Source organism: Ranitomeya variabilis, chromosome 1 (genome assembly GCF_051348905.1).
Source record: "Ranitomeya variabilis isolate aRanVar5 chromosome 1, aRanVar5.hap1, whole genome shotgun sequence".
In the NCBI taxonomy this organism is placed as follows: Eukaryota; Metazoa; Chordata; class Amphibia; order Anura; family Dendrobatidae; genus Ranitomeya; species Ranitomeya variabilis.
Genome location: NC_135232.1, coordinates 1,107,982,320 through 1,107,999,038, shown reverse-complemented (window position 1 = coordinate 1,107,999,038; position 16,719 = coordinate 1,107,982,320).

The following is a 16,719-nucleotide window of genomic DNA, read 5'->3' as shown; positions in this document are numbered from 1 at the left end:
ATGGATAAGGAAAAAATTTAGATTTTGGGAAAAAGCCCTTTAAGAAAGGATTGTGGTGGATCTACTGATATAAAATGCTCATTTTTAATGGCAACCAGGCTAATGCTTACATTTAATTTCTGAATTTAGAAGAGCACAAGGAAAGGGGCTCTCACCACTGACAATTTCAGCAAAATGCACTTTATTCCAGTCATAGGATTACAGGCAATGAGTAATAGCTGTTTCGAGTAAGCACAAGCTTCTTCAGGCTCGCACGATGTGTAATTGAAATAAAATGCCTTTTACTGAACTTGCCGGTGGTGAGAGCCGGTTTCATTGTTCATTGTAAGACGTAATTATTATAATATGGATATTTTTTGTTTGATCCAATTTTTTCGTTAATTTGAGTGTTAGCGCCAGCATTTTTCTTCTTGTTTTTTTAATATTTAACTTGCTTTTTGATCTGCTATGACCTGAAACAATCTGATGTGAGTGAAGAGCTGATAACTGCTAAAATTACATTGGCAAAATGTCAATAAAGCTAAAAAAAATAAATGAGCTGAAAAAATGGAAACCTAAGAAATGGAAAAAGAAATAATTTTGTTTAGATTCAAGTAATGTCCAATATCTCTAAAATGTTCAATTTAACCTTTTACCAAGATCCTCTGTACATATACGCAGGAAGTCGGGAGCGGGTGTAGCCTCATAGCTGGCAGATAATGGCTGTGACACATAGTCGGAATCTGCATCTAACAGATGCAGGTGGAGCTGGGCTCTGCCTGTGATTGTTTACCTGATTAATGCGGCTGTAAGTCTTCGCCACCTATGGGTTTGAATGAAGGCCTGTGGTCTGTTGAAAATCATTATACAGCTTCCTTGAAACCCAGCTTTAAAGGAGACCATGATTTTTACGCTATATGCAGAAATACTGTGGTATTGCTGTGTACAGTACAAGCGATCAGACAATTGAAGATTCAAGTCCACTAAGGAAACTAAAAAATACAGTAAAAAGCAACAAAAAAAGCTAAAGAAAAAAATTAAAGTTGTATTCCTCACCTTTTCACCCAGTAAACATAGAGATATGAGCACATACACACATAAAAAAGCCATCCACAATCTGTCTCCTCCATACATCTATGACCTCATCTCCCGGTACTTTCCTGCACGCAACCTCCGATCCTCACAAGATCTCCTTCTCTACTCACCTGTTATCTCCTCTTCCCACAATCGTATACAAGATTTCTCTCGCGCATCCCCCTACTCTGGAACTCTCTACCACAACACATCAGACTCTCGCCTACCATCAGAACCTTCAAAAAGAACCTGAAGACCCACCTCTTCCGACAAGCTTACAACCTGCAGTAACCACCGATCGACCAAACTGCTGCACGACCAGCTCTATCCTCACCTACTGTATCCTCACCCATCCCTTGTAGATTGTGAGCCTTCGCGGGCAGGGTCCTCTCTCCTCCTGTACCAGGTGTGATTTGTATTGTTTAAGAATATTGTACTTGTTTTTATTATGTATACCCCTCCTCACATGTAAAGCGCCATGGAATAAATGGTGCTATAATAATAATAAATAATAATAATAATAATAATAATAATAATAATACATGGTATTGTCATGTCCATAAAATTTTTATTTGATGAAATTCCAATTTATTAAGATATAGAATTAATCAACTCAATCAAAAAAAGCCGTAAGGAAAAAAATTCAAAGCGCCCAAATTGCAGTTTTTTTCTGCCACAATATTCTGCAAAAAGTGATCAAAATATTACATACAGTATATCCCAACATAGTGTCAAAGAACATGTCTCACCCCACAAGAATAAGCCCTCAAACAGCTCCATCCACCAAAAACTTAAAGTTGTGACATAATCAAAACTACTCTTTTTTTCTTATAACTAAAAGAATTTTAAAAAATTGCACAAGTTTGGTATCACCATAATCGTTTTGACCCCTTTGAGATCTATGATATATAGGTACATCATAGATCGTGTTCTGACCTTTGATTTGGGCTCCAGCACTGAGCCCGCATATTTTCTGGCACATGACAGCTAATTTGATTAGCATGATTTGATCAGCTGTTATGTGCCCTTAACAGTAGCGGTTGACAGCGGCATTTAACTCGCCCAAACCGGATGCCCCTGTCACATGATTATGAGATACCAGTGGGCTGACATGACAACTGGGGATCTGCAGAAGAACCCATGCTTGTCCTTGCTGGGGGTTGTTGGGTGGCCGTCGTTCACAGGAGATGATGATTTCTGCTACACTGCTATGTGTAGCACAAGTGATAGGAAGATTGCAGTTTAAAGTCTCATAAAGGGGTTAATGAAGCAAGTAAAAAGTAGAAAAAAAAAAGTTTCAAAAATATACAAAAATAAAAAATTCTAAAAGTTCAAACCACCTCACCTTTGCCTCTTTCAAAATAAAACAGAAAAAAAAAGCCTATATTTGGTATCGCTGCATTCAGAAATGTCTGATCTATCAAAATATAAAAACAATTAATGCGATTGGTAAAAAGGCCTAAGAAAAAATCTAAATGCCAGCACTACATTTTTTTGGTTGCCCAACATTGCAATTAAATGCAGTAACAGGGGATCAAAACATCATATCGTCCCTAAAATGGTATCAATAAAAATGTCAGCTCGGCACGCAAAAAATAAACCCTTACACATGTATATGCACACTGCAGATACATACATGTATTTACAGTGGGTTCGGAAAGTATTCAGACCCCTTTAAATTTTTCACTCTTTGTTTCATTACAGCCATTTGGTAAATTCAAAAAAGTTTATTTTTTTTCTCATTAATGTACACTCTGCACCCCATTTTGACTGAAAAAAAACAGAAATGTAGTAGTTTTTGCAAATTTATTAAAAAATAAAAACTGAAATATTACATGGTCATAAGTATTCAGACGCTTTGCTCAGTATTGAGTAGAAGCACCTTTTGAGCTAGTACAGCCAAGAGTCTTCTTGGGAATGATGCAACAAGTTTTTCACACCTAGATTTGGGGATCCTCTGTCATTCTTCTTTGCAGATCCTCTCCTGTTCTGTCAGGTTGGATGGTGAACAATGGTGGACAGCCATTTTCAGGTCTCTCCAGAGATGCTCAATTGGCTTTAGGTCAGGGCTCTGGCTGGGCCAGTCAAGAATGGTCACAGAGTTGACCTGAAGCCACTCCTTTGTTATTTTAGCTGTGTGCTTAGGGTCATTGTCTTGTTGGAAGGTGAACCTTTGACCAAGTCTGAGGTCCAGAGCACTCTGGAAGAGGTTTTCATCCAGGATATCTCTGTACTTGGCTACATTCATGTTTCCTTCAATGACAACCAGTCATCCTGTCCCTGCAGCTGAAAAACACCCCCATAGCATGATGCTGCCACCACCACCATGTTTCGAAGTGGGAATTGCATTGGGCAGGTGATGAGCAGTGCCTGGGTTTCTCCACACATACCGCTTAGAATTATCACAAAAAAGGATCTATCTTTGTCTCATCAGACCAGAGAATCTTATTTCTCATAGTCTGGGAGTCCTTCATGTGTTTTTTAGCAAACTCTATGCTAGCTTTCATATGTCTTGCACTGAAGAGAGGCTTCCATTGGGCTTTTCTGCAATAAAGGCCCGACTGGTAGAGGGCTGCAGTGATAGTTTACTTTTTGGAACTTTCTCCCATCTCCCTACTGCATCTCTGGTGCTCAGACACAGTGATCTAGGGGGTTCTTCTTTACCTCTCTCACCAAGGCTTTTGTTCTACGCTTGCTCATTTTGGCTGGACGGCCAGGTCTAGGAAGACTTCTGGTGTCCCAAACTTCTTCCATTTAAGGATTATGTAGGCCACTGTGCTCTTAGGAACCTTGAGTACTGTTGTAATCTTGGCCTTGCCACAATTCTGTCTCTGAGCTCCTTGGCCAGTTCCTTTGACCTCATGATTCTCATTTAGTCTGACTTGCACTGTGAGCTGTGAGGTCTTTTATAGACAGGTGTGTGCCTTTCCAAATCAAGTCCTATCAGTTTAATTAAACACATCTGGACTCCAATGAAGGAGTAAAACCATCTCAAGGAAGATTAGAAGGAAATGGGCAGCATGTGACTTAAATATGAGCAAAGGGTCTGAATAATTATGACCATGTGATATTTTGTTTTTTCTTTTTTAATACATTTGCAAAAATTTCTACATTTCTGATTTTTTCAGTCAAGATGGGTTACAGAGTGTACATTAATGTGAAAAAAAATTAACTTTTTTGAATTTACAAAATGGCGAAAATGAAACAAAGAATTAAAAATTTAAAGGGGTCTGAATATCTTCCGTACCCATTGTACATATGTAACAAGGTGGCATGGGGTGGTAGTCGTGGGTGAGTTCACTAAGCAACAGTCAGTGAGCACCCCGGCACCTTGTACATGAAAAGATATAGTCCCTTGCACTGCATGTGCAGCATGCACCACAGCACACGCACAGGCTCTGTCAGATTCCCCTCAGCTGCTGCCATGTCAGCTCCCCATTCCTGAGCTCTGCAAGTCACTTCAGAGACTATGTATTTTTCAAATAGCTTAACTTTACTAGACAGCAGCATATTCATCTCGTAGACAGCACAGTTCAAACACAGAGACATCTTCTTATCTCCATTCTTCACATCAGCAGCGCAGTCCACACACGGCAAAGTATCCTGTACTTTCCCTTCCTCTGCCACAAGGGCAGACTCTAGTATCTCTGTCATTCCTCTCTTTTTACTCTCGGCGTTCACGGCCATACCTCTAGCCAGACTCTGTCCTGTCTGCGCTATCCTTTCCTCTGCCATCCGGGCAGCATCTTTGAACAGTTAGTGTCCCATCCATACCTTCAGCATCACCAGCTCCATGTCAGTCCCTTATCTGGTTCCTATAGGGAAAGGTGCCGGGAACACCATCTCAGCAGCTCCCGCCCCAATCTTAGACCTCAGATCCTTCTTGGGGATAGTCCCGTTGCGCTGGTGCTCAACTGCACTATTCTTCAGCCGGGGGGACCCTTACTGTCATCTGCAGACTTATCCCCACAGCCTGTAACTGTCTCACTGTATGCGTTCTGCCCCTTGGGCAGACTGCCCGTATGTCTGACAGAACCAGGAAGTGTCTGGCCTATATCTCCCTGTTCTGTGCTGCTCTGCTCTGTGCCCCTCCCATCTACTTAACTCCTTGCTGCCTGTGCCTAAACTAATACTCTTATCTATCCTATTCTCTATCTCTAATGTGCCCCCTCTATTCTAATCCCCCTATGGTCATATACTGTCCCTTAGCTTACACACAGCATATAACAAATGCATCACATTACAATACATGACACACATTAATGAACATTAGGGAACCGCACATTACATTAGCATTAGTGAACATGAATAACTGTCAGGGTGCCACACATGATTATCGGAACAGTATCCAAGGGAGAGGAGGCACGTTAGGTTCCCTGCCCCCTCCTTACACATGCATTGCACATACATGTGTATATACGCATACACAGCACATACACACACACACTGCACACATACATGCATATACACACTGCACATACACATGTATATACACACAGCACATACACATGTATACACACACTGAACATAAACATGTGTACTGTATATACACACACTGCACATACACATGTATATACCCACACTGCAAATACACATGTATAAACACATATTGCACATACACATGTTTATATACACACGGCACATAAACATGCATATACACACACTGAACATACATGTGTATATACGCACACACAGCAAATACACATACTGCATATACATATGTATATACATACACTGCACATACATACACGTTTATATGCACATGGAACATACATACACTTGTATGTACATAGTACATACCTACACTGCACATACGGTACCAGCCTGTCTCCTCTTCAGTTCCTCTAGACTTCTACAATTAAAGATCCTTTAGTGACATTATTGTCACATGACTGTGATGTCACCAAAGGTCTTTAAGCAGTGCTCACCTCAGAATAGAAGCACTGGGGGACACTAAGAGACTGGGGGCCCTGGGCAATTGCCCAGTTAACCTCCCAGTGCTGGTGCTGACTGTAACTATGGCTTATTTTTTTGAGTATATTTTGAGCATGCTCAAAAATCCTGTAAAATCATGCTAGGGCTTATAGGGTTGAGCGAAACGGATCGGACAAATTCAAAAATCGCCAACTTTCGGCAAAGTTGGGTTTCATGAAACCCGACCCGGTCCTAGTGTGGGATCGGCCATGAGGTCGGCGATCTGCTCTCAAAAGTCGCGTTTCGTATGATGCTTTCAGCGCCATTTTTCAGCCAAAGAAGGAGGACACAGAGTGTGGGCAGTGTGATGACATAGGTCTCGGTCCCCACCATCTTAGAGAAGGGCATGACAGTGATTGGCTTGCTTTCTGCGGCGTCACAGGGGCTATAAAGGGGGGTGCACGCCGACCGCCATCTTACTTCTGCCGATCTGAGCATAGGGAGAGGTCGCTGCAGCTTCATCAGAAGAAGGGATATAGTTAGAGAGGGAAGATTAACCACACAAACTGCTTGTGCTGTAGTGATTTCCACTGTCCAACACCACCTTTTTTTTGCAGGGACAGTGGAGGCTATATTTTTGTGCATCAGCTCTGTAGCTTTTTAGGCTGCCTTATAAGGCTCCCTGATAGCTGCATTGCTGTTTGCACGCCGCTGTGCAAACCAACTGCTTTTTTAAAAGCAAAAATTCTGTTGCTCCTTTCTGCACAGTTATCTCATTTATCTGTCCACACTTTTGTGTGCAGCAGTCCTTTCTATTGCTGAAATACTTGTCCTGAGATCATTGTAGGGAGATTGAAATTGTACTACAGTCCTTGTATTTTTTCATATATCTTCCAGCCACTTTCTGCCACTTACATTGTGTTGTTTTATACACTGGGCCTGAGTTTTTGTTCAGTCTCCCCCCCAAAAAAGTGAGATTCAAAATCTCACAAAGTGGATATACTGTAGTCCTGTTAGTTTGTCGTATATCAGCCAGCCACTTTCTGCCACTTACATTGTGTTGTGTTATACACTGGGCCTGAGTTTTGGTTCAGTCTCCCCCCCAAAAAAAGTGAGATTCAAATTCTCACAAAGTGGATATACTGTAGTCCTGTTAGTTTGTCGTATATCAGCCAGCCACTTTCTGCCACTTACATTGTGTTGTTTTATACACTGGGCCTGAGTTTTGGTTCAGTCTCCCAAAATAAAAAGTGAGATTCAAATTCTCACAAAGTGGATGTACTTCAGTCCTATTAGTATGTCGTATGTCAGCCAGCCACTTTCTGCCACTTACATTGTGTTGTTTTATACACTGGGCCTGAGTTTTGGTTCAGTCTCCCCCCCAAAAAAGGGAGATTCAAATTCTCACAAAGTGGATATACTTCTGTCCTGTTAGTTTGTCGTATATCAGTCAGCCACTTTCTGCCACTTACATTGTGTTGTTTTATGCACAGGGCCTGAGTTTTGGTTCAGTCTCCCCCCAAAGAAAGGGAGATTTAAATTTTCAACAAGTTTATATACACCTTCTACCTTGTTTTACAGTACCATATAACGGCTGTTATTTTGGTTAGATTTTCCAAAAAATGAGGAAGTCTGGTGGAAGAGCCCGTGGGCGGTGGTTGGCAGCTGGTACTGATGGTGGTGGTGGTGCATCTGGTGGTAGTGGAAAAAGCACAATAGCACCTAAGGCTGGAGCTGTTGAGCCAGCGTCATCATCTGGCTACACAAGGCCTCGAAGGCTCCCTTATCTGGGAGTAGGAAAACAGCTTTTAAAGCCGGAGCAGCAGGAAAAAGTTTTGGCTTTCCTTCCTGACTCAGCCTCTAGCTCTTTCACCTCCTCTTCAGAAAGTTCCAAATATAAAAGCAGCGAGTCGTCAGTAGTGTTGAGCGATACCTTCCGATATCGGAAAGTATCGGTATCGGAAAGTATCGGCCGATACCGTCAAAGTATCGGATCTAATCCGATACCGATACCCGATCCCAATGCAAGTCAATGGGACGAAAATATCGGAATTAAAATAAACCCTTTCTTTCCTTGTAGGTTAATTCTACATGAAGGAAAACAACTAAGAATAATGTAGGATGTATTGGGGGAGGTGGCGGAGACATTAAAGGCACAGAGGTTTAGCCCAAACAAATAGAATAGCAGGTTTTTTTGTTTTTTTTTATGACGTTCGGCGTTAGAAAGATTTTGACTATGTTATTTTTTTTTATTATTTTGTCAGATATTGATGTTTCACTACTTCCACGCCCTTCACCTTCTTTTTTACTTCTCCCACACTTTCTTCTTCATTATCCTCATCATCAGCTTCTTTGACATCAACTATCTTCACCTTATTCATCTTATTCTTCTTCTACCTATAATTTTTTTTTTTTTACATTGTTCATATTCTTTTTATTTAACTATTATCTTCTTCATATTCAACTTCTTCATCATATTCTTATTTGTGACAGGCATTCCCGTAGTTGTTATCTATAAAAGTTTGAAGATTACACCTTCTGTTTTGCCTGTCACAAAAGAGTTACATTTTTCCGCATTCAGTTTGGCCTGCAGCATCAAGCTTTATCCAGGGGCACCACGAGGAGGAACGGACTCACCCCCATACACTGCTTAGTCTTCTTCTGCTTATAATTTAGATAATATCTTTTGCTCTGATATTTAGTGTTATGCTTAATGTTCTTCTGCTCTTTGTTCTGCAGCCTCTTGTTCTTCTGCTTCTCGGTCTCCCATGTCGTCGTCGTCTCCAGGGTCGTCGTCTCCAGGGTCGTCGTCTCCGGGGTCGTCGTCATCGGGGTGGTCTTCAGGGTCATCGTCTCCAGGGTCGTCGTCATCTCAGTGGTCGTTGTCTCTGGTGTCGTCGTCATCTTAGGGGTGGTCTTCCGGGTCGTCGTCTTTAGGGTCTTGAACTTGGAAATGTAGCAGAAGGTACAAGAAGGCTGAGAAAATGCCGAGAAACAGCTGATGGAACTGGAACTCGGATGGCTACCCGAAGGTCCAAGAGCCAATGGAACTACCGAGGACCAGCTGACGTTACTGGAACCCGGTTACTAAGCAGGAGGTACCCGTGCCTGAAAGCACTACCAAGGACCACCTGACGTTGGTGGAACTCGGATACCCAGAAGGAGGCACCTAAGCCAAAGGCTCTGCCTGGAACCAGCTGACGGTACTGGAACCAGGATGGGGAGCAGAAGGTACAAGAGCAAAAGACACTGCCGAGAACCAGCTGACGGTACTGGAACCCGGATGGGTAGCCGAAGGTCCAAGAGCCAATGGAACTACTGAGGACCAGCTGACATTACTGGAACCCGGTTACTAAGCAGGAGGTACCCATGCCTGAAAGCACTACCAAGGACCACCTGATGTTGGTGGAACTCGGATACCCAGAAGGAGGCACCTAAGCCAAAGGCTCTGCCCGGAACCAGCTGACGGTACTGGAACCAGGATGGGGAGCAGAAGGTACAAGAGCAAAAGACACTGCCAAGAACCAGCTGACGGTACTGGAACCCGGATGGGTAGCCGAAGGTCCAAGAGCCAATGGAACTACCGAGGACCAGCTGACGTTACTGGAACCCGGTTACTAAGCAGGAGGTACCCGTGCCTGAAAGCACTACCAAGGACCACCTGACGTTGGTGGAACTCGGATACCCAGAAGGAGGCACCTAAGCCAAAGGCTCTGCCCGGAACCAGCTGACGGTGCTGGAACCAGGATGGGGACCAATTCAAGCTTATCTTCCTAGAGCCCCAACTAGCGGTGTTGGAGCAAAGGGTCAGCAGGGGGAGCAGAGTGTAGGCCGAAGCCTGCACTGGCGGCAGCTTTGTGTCTGCGTGGCTGTTGCAGGACACGTTGCCGGCTACACAGCAGGGGAACAGCTGGCGGTGCTGAACCCCACTGACACATTGGCGAGGTGTTTTTCTCTGTGCAGCCAGCACTTCGGGGCACCAACTGGCGGCGTTAGAGCCCAGGATCTGCGGGAGGAGCAGAGTTTAGGCCGAAGCCTAATTGAACCAATTTTAAAGGTAACCTTTAACCCCCCCTCAGGGGTTACAAACTAGAAGAGCCACGCCTTGGGCAGCAGTAATGCTGCACAAGTCAAAGGTTGCTCTTTTAAATTCTGTTCGTTGCACACGCTGAATGAAACACGTATGACATTTAGCCCCTTAAACAATCAAAACTGTCTTGGAGGCGGGAGTTTCCTTCTTAATGAGACGCAGCACAGATGTCAAGAATCCCACCTTGGTGCTGGGCGCGGCCTCCTGAGCGTCGTTATTTGCTGTACAGGAGTCTGCGCTGTCGTGTTATCCCTTGGCCTTGCGCTGTTAGTGCTGCCCGTCTCCTGACATCATTTAATGTCGGCCGATGCGGTTCGCGATGACCATGAATCCCAGCCCCGCAGTGCCTTTACAGTGTTTCACACTGCGGGGCTGGGATTCATGGCCTGGCGCGGTACATATGTTCGCCTCTCGCTCGGGTCCTTACACCTGCTACAGACTGTGCGGCGTCAGCTGATCCCTTATCGCATGCCACGGCCATGAAGCCGCACAGTCTGAAGAAGGCGGAAGGAGATGAGTGACAACAGGCGAAGATATGCACTGCTCATGCCCGTCAATAACACCCTCGCAGTCAAAATAAATAAGACACCGAGGGGCGTTGTGTCGGGCAGGGCGGCCGCAGAGGCGCAGCCAGCCAAACAATGATGTCAGAAGACGGGCAGCGCTACCAAGGGGGTTGCTGCGTGTCATTACAAAGGAAAGTCACACCTCAGGGACGTTTTAATGGTCTCAGGGGACACATTGTAGACGTGTCCTGTTCCACGGGTGCAAGGAGAATAAGTATATGAGCCACATTGCACACATGCAGCATTACTGCTGTACAAGGTGGCAGTAAAACATACAAACACCTGGGGGTGGGGCGACAGGATCCCTTCAATTTCAGTTCTTGTGTCTGCGTGGCTTTTGCAGGACACGATGCCGGCTACACAGCAGGGGAACAGCTGGCGGTGCTGAACCCCACTGACACATTGGCTGGTGTTTTTCTCTGTGCAGCTAGCAGTACCGGGCCCCAACTGGCGGTGCTAGAGCCCAGGGTCAGCAGGAGGAGAGGGAGCAGAGTGTAGGCCGAAGCCTGCACTGGCGGCAGCTTTGTGTCTGCGTGGCTGTTGCAGGACACGTTGCCGGCTACACAGCAGGGGAACAGCTGGCGGTGCTGAACCCCACTGACACATTGGCGAGGTGTTTTTCTCTGTGCAGCCAGCACTTCGGGGCACCAACTGGCGGCGTTAGAGCCCAGGATCTGCGGGAGGAGCAGAGTGTAGGCCGAAGCCTAATTGAACCAATTTTAAAGGTAACCTTTAACCCCCCCTCAGGGGTTACAAACTAGAAGAGCCACGCCTTGGGCAGCAGTAATGCTGCACAAGTCAAAGGTTGCTCTTTTAAATTCTGTTCCTTGCACACGCTGAATGAAACACGTATGACATTTAGCCCCTTAAACAATCAAAACTGTCTTGGAGGCGGGAGTTTCCTTCTTAATGAGACGCAGCACAGATGTCAAGAATCCCACCTTGGTGCTGGGCGCGGCCTCCAGAGCGTCGTTATTTGCTGTACAGGAGTCTTCGCTGTCGTGTTATCCCTTGGCCTTGCGCTGTTAGTGCTGCCCGTCTCCTGACATCATTTAATGTCGGCCGGTGCGGTTCGCGATGACCATGAATCCCAGCCCCGCAGTGCCTTTACAGTGTTTCACACTGCGGGGCTGGGATTCATGGCCTGGCGCGGTACATATGTTCGCCTCTCGCTCGGGTCCTTACACCTGCTACAGACTGTGCGGCGTCAGCTGATCCCTTATCGCATGCCACGGCCATAAAGCCGCACAGTCTGAAGAAGGCGGAAGGAGATGAGTGACAACAGGCGAAGATATGCACTGCTCATGCCCATCAATAACACCCTCGCAGTCAAAATAAATAAGACACTGAGGGGCGTTGTGTCGGGCAGGGCGGCCGCAGAGGCGCAGCCAGCCAAACAATGATGTCAGAAGATGGGCAGCGCTACCAAGGGGGTTGCTGCGTGTCATTACAAAGGAAAGTCACACCTCAGGGACGTTTTAATGGTCTCAGGGGACACATTGTAGACGTGTTCCGTTCCACGTGTGCAAGGAGAATAAGTTTATGAGCCACCTTGCACACATGCAGCATTACTGCTGTACAAGGTGGCTGTAAAACACACAAACACCTGGGGGTGGGGCAACAGGATCCCTTCAATTTCAGTTCTTGTGTCTGCGTGGCTTTTGCAGGACACGATGCCGGCTACACAGCAGGGGAACAGCTGGCGGTGCTGAACCCCACTGACACATTGGCTGGTGTTTTTCTCTGTGCAGCTAGCATTATCGGGCCCCAACTGGCGGTGTTAGAGCCCAGGGTCAGCAGGAGGAGAGGGAGCAGAGTGTAGGCCGAAGCCTGCACTGGCGGCAGCTTTGTGTCTGCGTGGCTTTTGCAGGACACGATGCCGGCTACACAGCAGGGGAACAGCTGGCGGTGCTGAACCCCACTGACACATTGGCTGGTGTTTTTCTCTGTGCAGCTAGCATTACCGGGCCCCAACTGGCGGTGTTAGAGCCCAGGGTCAGCAGGAGGAGAGGGAGCAGAGTGTAGGCCGAAGCCTGCACTGGCGGCAGCTTTGTGTCTGCGTGGCTGTTGCAGGACACGTTGCCGGCTACACAGCAGGGGAACAGCTGGCGGTGCTGAACCCCACTGACACATTGGCGAGGTGTTTTTCTCTGTGCAGCCAGCACTTCGGGGCACCAACTGGCGGCGTTGGAGCCCAGGCTCTGCAGGGGGAGCAGAGTGTAGGCCGAAGCCTAATTGAACCAATTTTAAAGGTAACCTTTAACCCCCCCTCAGGTGTTACAAACTAGAAGAGCCACGCCTTATGCAACAGTAGTGCTGCACAAGTCAAAGGTTGCTCTTTTAATTTTGTTCCTTGCACAAGCTGAATGAAACACGTACAACATTTTGGCCCTTATACAGTCAATCTGTCTTGGAGGCGGGAGTTCCCTTCGTAATGAGACGCAGCACAGCTGGCAAAAATACCACCTTGGTGCGGCCTCCTGAGCATCGCATTTTGAAGTACAGGAGTCTGCGTTGTTGCGTTATCCCTTGGCCATGCGCTGCCCATCTTCTGACATCATTTAATGTCGGCCGATGCGGTTCGCGATGCCCATGAATCCCAGCCCCGCAGTGTCTTTACAGTGTTTCACACTGCGGGGCTGGGATTCATGGCCTGGCGCAGTACATATGTTCGCCTCTCGCTCGTGTCCTTACACCTGCTACAGACTGTGCGGCGTCAGCTGATCCCTTATCGCATGCCACGGCCATGAAGCCGCACAGTCTGAAGAAGGCGGAAGGAGATGAGTGACAGCCTGGCGAAGATATGCACTGCTCATGCCCGTCAATCACACCCTCGCAGTCAAAATAAATAAGACACCGAGGGGCGTTGTGTCGGGCAGGGCGGCCGCAGAGGCGCAGCCAGCCAAACAATGATGTCAGAAGAAGGGCTGTGCTACCAAGGGGGTCGTTGCGTGTCATTACAAAGGAAAGTCACACCTCAGGGACGTTTTAATGGTCTCAGGGTACACATTGTAGACGTGTTCTGTTCCACGGGTGCAAGGAGAATAAGTTTATGAGCCACCTTGCACACATGCAGCATTACTGCTGTACAAGGTGGCAGTAAAATATACAAACACCTGGGGGTGGGGCGACAGGATCCCTTCAATTTCAGTTCTTGTGTCTGCGTGGCTTTTGCAGGACACGATGCCGGCTACACAGCAGGGGAACAGCTGGCGGTGCTGAACCCCACTGACACATTGGCTGGTGTTTTTCTCTGTGCAGCTAGCAGTACCGGGCCCCAACTGGCGGTGTTAGAGCCCAGGGTCAGCAGGAGGAGAGGGAGCAGAGTGTAGGCCGAAGCCTGCACTGGCGGCAGCTTTGTGTCTGCGTGGCTGTTGCAGAACACGTTGCCGGCTACACAGCAGGGGAACAGCTGGCGGTGCTGAACCCCACTGACACATTGGCGAGGTGTTTTTCTCTGTGCAGCCAGCACTTCGGGGCACCAACTGGCGGCGTTGGAGCCCAGGCTCTGCAGGGGGAGCAGAGTGTAGGCCGAAGCCTAATTGAACCAATTTTAAAGGTAACCTTTAACCCCCCCTCAGGTGTTACAAACTAGAAGAGCCACGCCTTATGCAGCAGTAGTGCTGCACAAGTCAAAGGTTGCTCTTTTAATTTTGTTCCTTGCACAAGCTGAATGAAACACGTACAACATTTTGGCCCTTATACAGTCAATCTGTCTTGGAGGCGGGAGTTCCCTTCGTAATGAGACGCAGCACAGCTGGCAAAAATACCACCTTGGTGCGGCCTCCTGAGCATCGCATTTTGAAGTACAGGAGTCTGCGTTGTTGCGTTATCCTTTGGCCATGCGCTGCCCGTCTTCTGACATCATTTAATGTCGGCTGGTGCGGTTCGTGATGCCCATGAATCCCAGCCCCGCAGTGTCTTTACAGTGTTTCACACTGCGGGGCTGGGATTCATGGCCTGGCGCAGTACATATGTTTGCCTCTCGCTCGTGTCCTTACACCTGCTACAGACTGTGCGGCGTCAGCTGATCCCTTATTGCATGCCACGGCCATGAAGCCGCACAGTCTGAAGAAGGCGGAAGGAGATGAGTGACAGCCTGGCGAAGATATGCACTGCTCATGCCCGTCAATCACACCCTCGCAGTCAAAATAAATAAGACACCGAGGGGCGTTGTGTCGGGCAGGGCGGCCGCATAGGCTCAGCCAGCCAAACAATGATGTCAGAAGAAGGGCTGTGCTACCAAGGGGGTTGTTGCATGTCATTACAAAGGAAAGTCACACCTCAGGGACGTTTTAATGGTCTCAGGGGACACATTGTAGATGTGTTCTGTTCCACGGGTGCAAGGAGAATAAGTTTATGAGCCACCTTGCACACATGCAGCATTACTGCTGTACAAGGTGGCAGTAAAACATACAAACACCTGGGGGTGGGGTGACAGGATCCCTTCAATTTCAGTTCTTGTGTCTGCGTGGCTTTTGCAGGACACGATGCCGGCTACACAGCAGGGGAACAGCTGGCGGTGCTGAACCCCACTGACACATTGGCTGGTGTTTTTCTCTGTGCAGCTAGCAGTACCGGGCACCAACTGGCGGTGTTAGAGCCCAGGGTCAGCAGGAGGAGAGGGAGCAGAGTGTAGGCCGAAGCCTGCACTGGCGGCAGCTTTGTGTCTGCGTGGCTGTTGCAGGACACGTTGCCGGCTACACAGCAGGGGAACAGCTGGCGGTGCTGAACCCCACTGACACATTGGCGAGGTGTTTTTCTCTGTGCAGCCAGCACTTCGGGGCACCAACTGGCGGCGTTGGAGCCCAGGCTCTGCAGGGGGAGCAGAGTGTAGGCCGAAGCCTAATTGAACCAATTTTAAAGGTAACCTTTAACCCCCCCTCAGGTGTTACAAACTAGAAGAGCCACGCCTTATGCAGCAGTAGTGCTGCACAAGTCAAAGGTTGCTCTTTTAATTTTGTTCCTTGCACAAGCTGAATGAAACACGTACAACATTTTGGCCCTTATACAGTCAATCTGTCTTGGAGGCGGGAGTTCCCTTCGTAATGAGACGCAGCACAGCTGGCAAAAATACCACCTTGGTGCGGCCTCCTGAGCATCGCATTTTGAAGTACAGGAGTCTGCGTTGTTGCGTTATCCCTTGGCCATGCGCTGCCCGTCTTCTGACATCATTTCATGTCGGCCGTTGCGGTTTGCGATGACCATGAATCCCAGCCCCGCAGTGTCTTTACATAGTTAAAACACTGCGGGGCTTGGATTCATGGCCTGGCGCAGTACATATGTTTGCCTCTCACACTCGGGTCCTTACACCCGCTTCAGACTGTGCGGCGTCAGCTGATCCTTTATCGCATGCCACGGCCATGAAGCCGCACAGTCTGAAGAAGGCGGAAGGAGATGAGGGACAGGCGAACTTATGCACTGCTCATGCCCATCAATCACACCCTCGCAGTCCAAATAAATAAGAGACCGAGGGGCGTTGTGTGGGTCAGGGCGGCCGCAGACGCGCAGGCAGCCAAACAATGATGCCAGAAGACGGGCAGCACTATCAAGGGGGTTGCAGCGTGTCATTACAAAGGAAAGTCACACCTCTGGGACGGTTAAATGGTCACACAGAGGACACATTTTAGATGTGCTTTCAGTTCCACATGTGCGAGGAGAATAAGTTTATGAGCCACCTTGCACACATGCAGCATTACTGTCGTACAAGGTGGCTGTAAAACATAGAAACACCTGGGGGAGGGGGGACAGGTTCCCTTCAATTTCAGTTCTTGTGTCTACGTGGCTGTTGCAGGACACGTTGCTGGCTGCACAGCAGGGGAACAGCTGGCGGTGCTGAACCCCACTGACACATTGGCTGGTGTTTTTCTCTGTGCACTAGCACATCTGGGCCCCAACTGGCGGTGTTGGAGCCCAGGGTCAGCAGGAGGAGGAGAGGTAGCAGAGTGTAGGCCGAAGCCTTCACTGGAGCAAGTTGAAAGGGAACCTTTAACCCCCCCCAGGCGTTTGTAGCTGAAAGAGCCATCGTGTATAGCACTAATGCTGGAAAAGGTAAACTTAGCTCTTTTAATTATGGTCCTTGCACATGCTGAACCT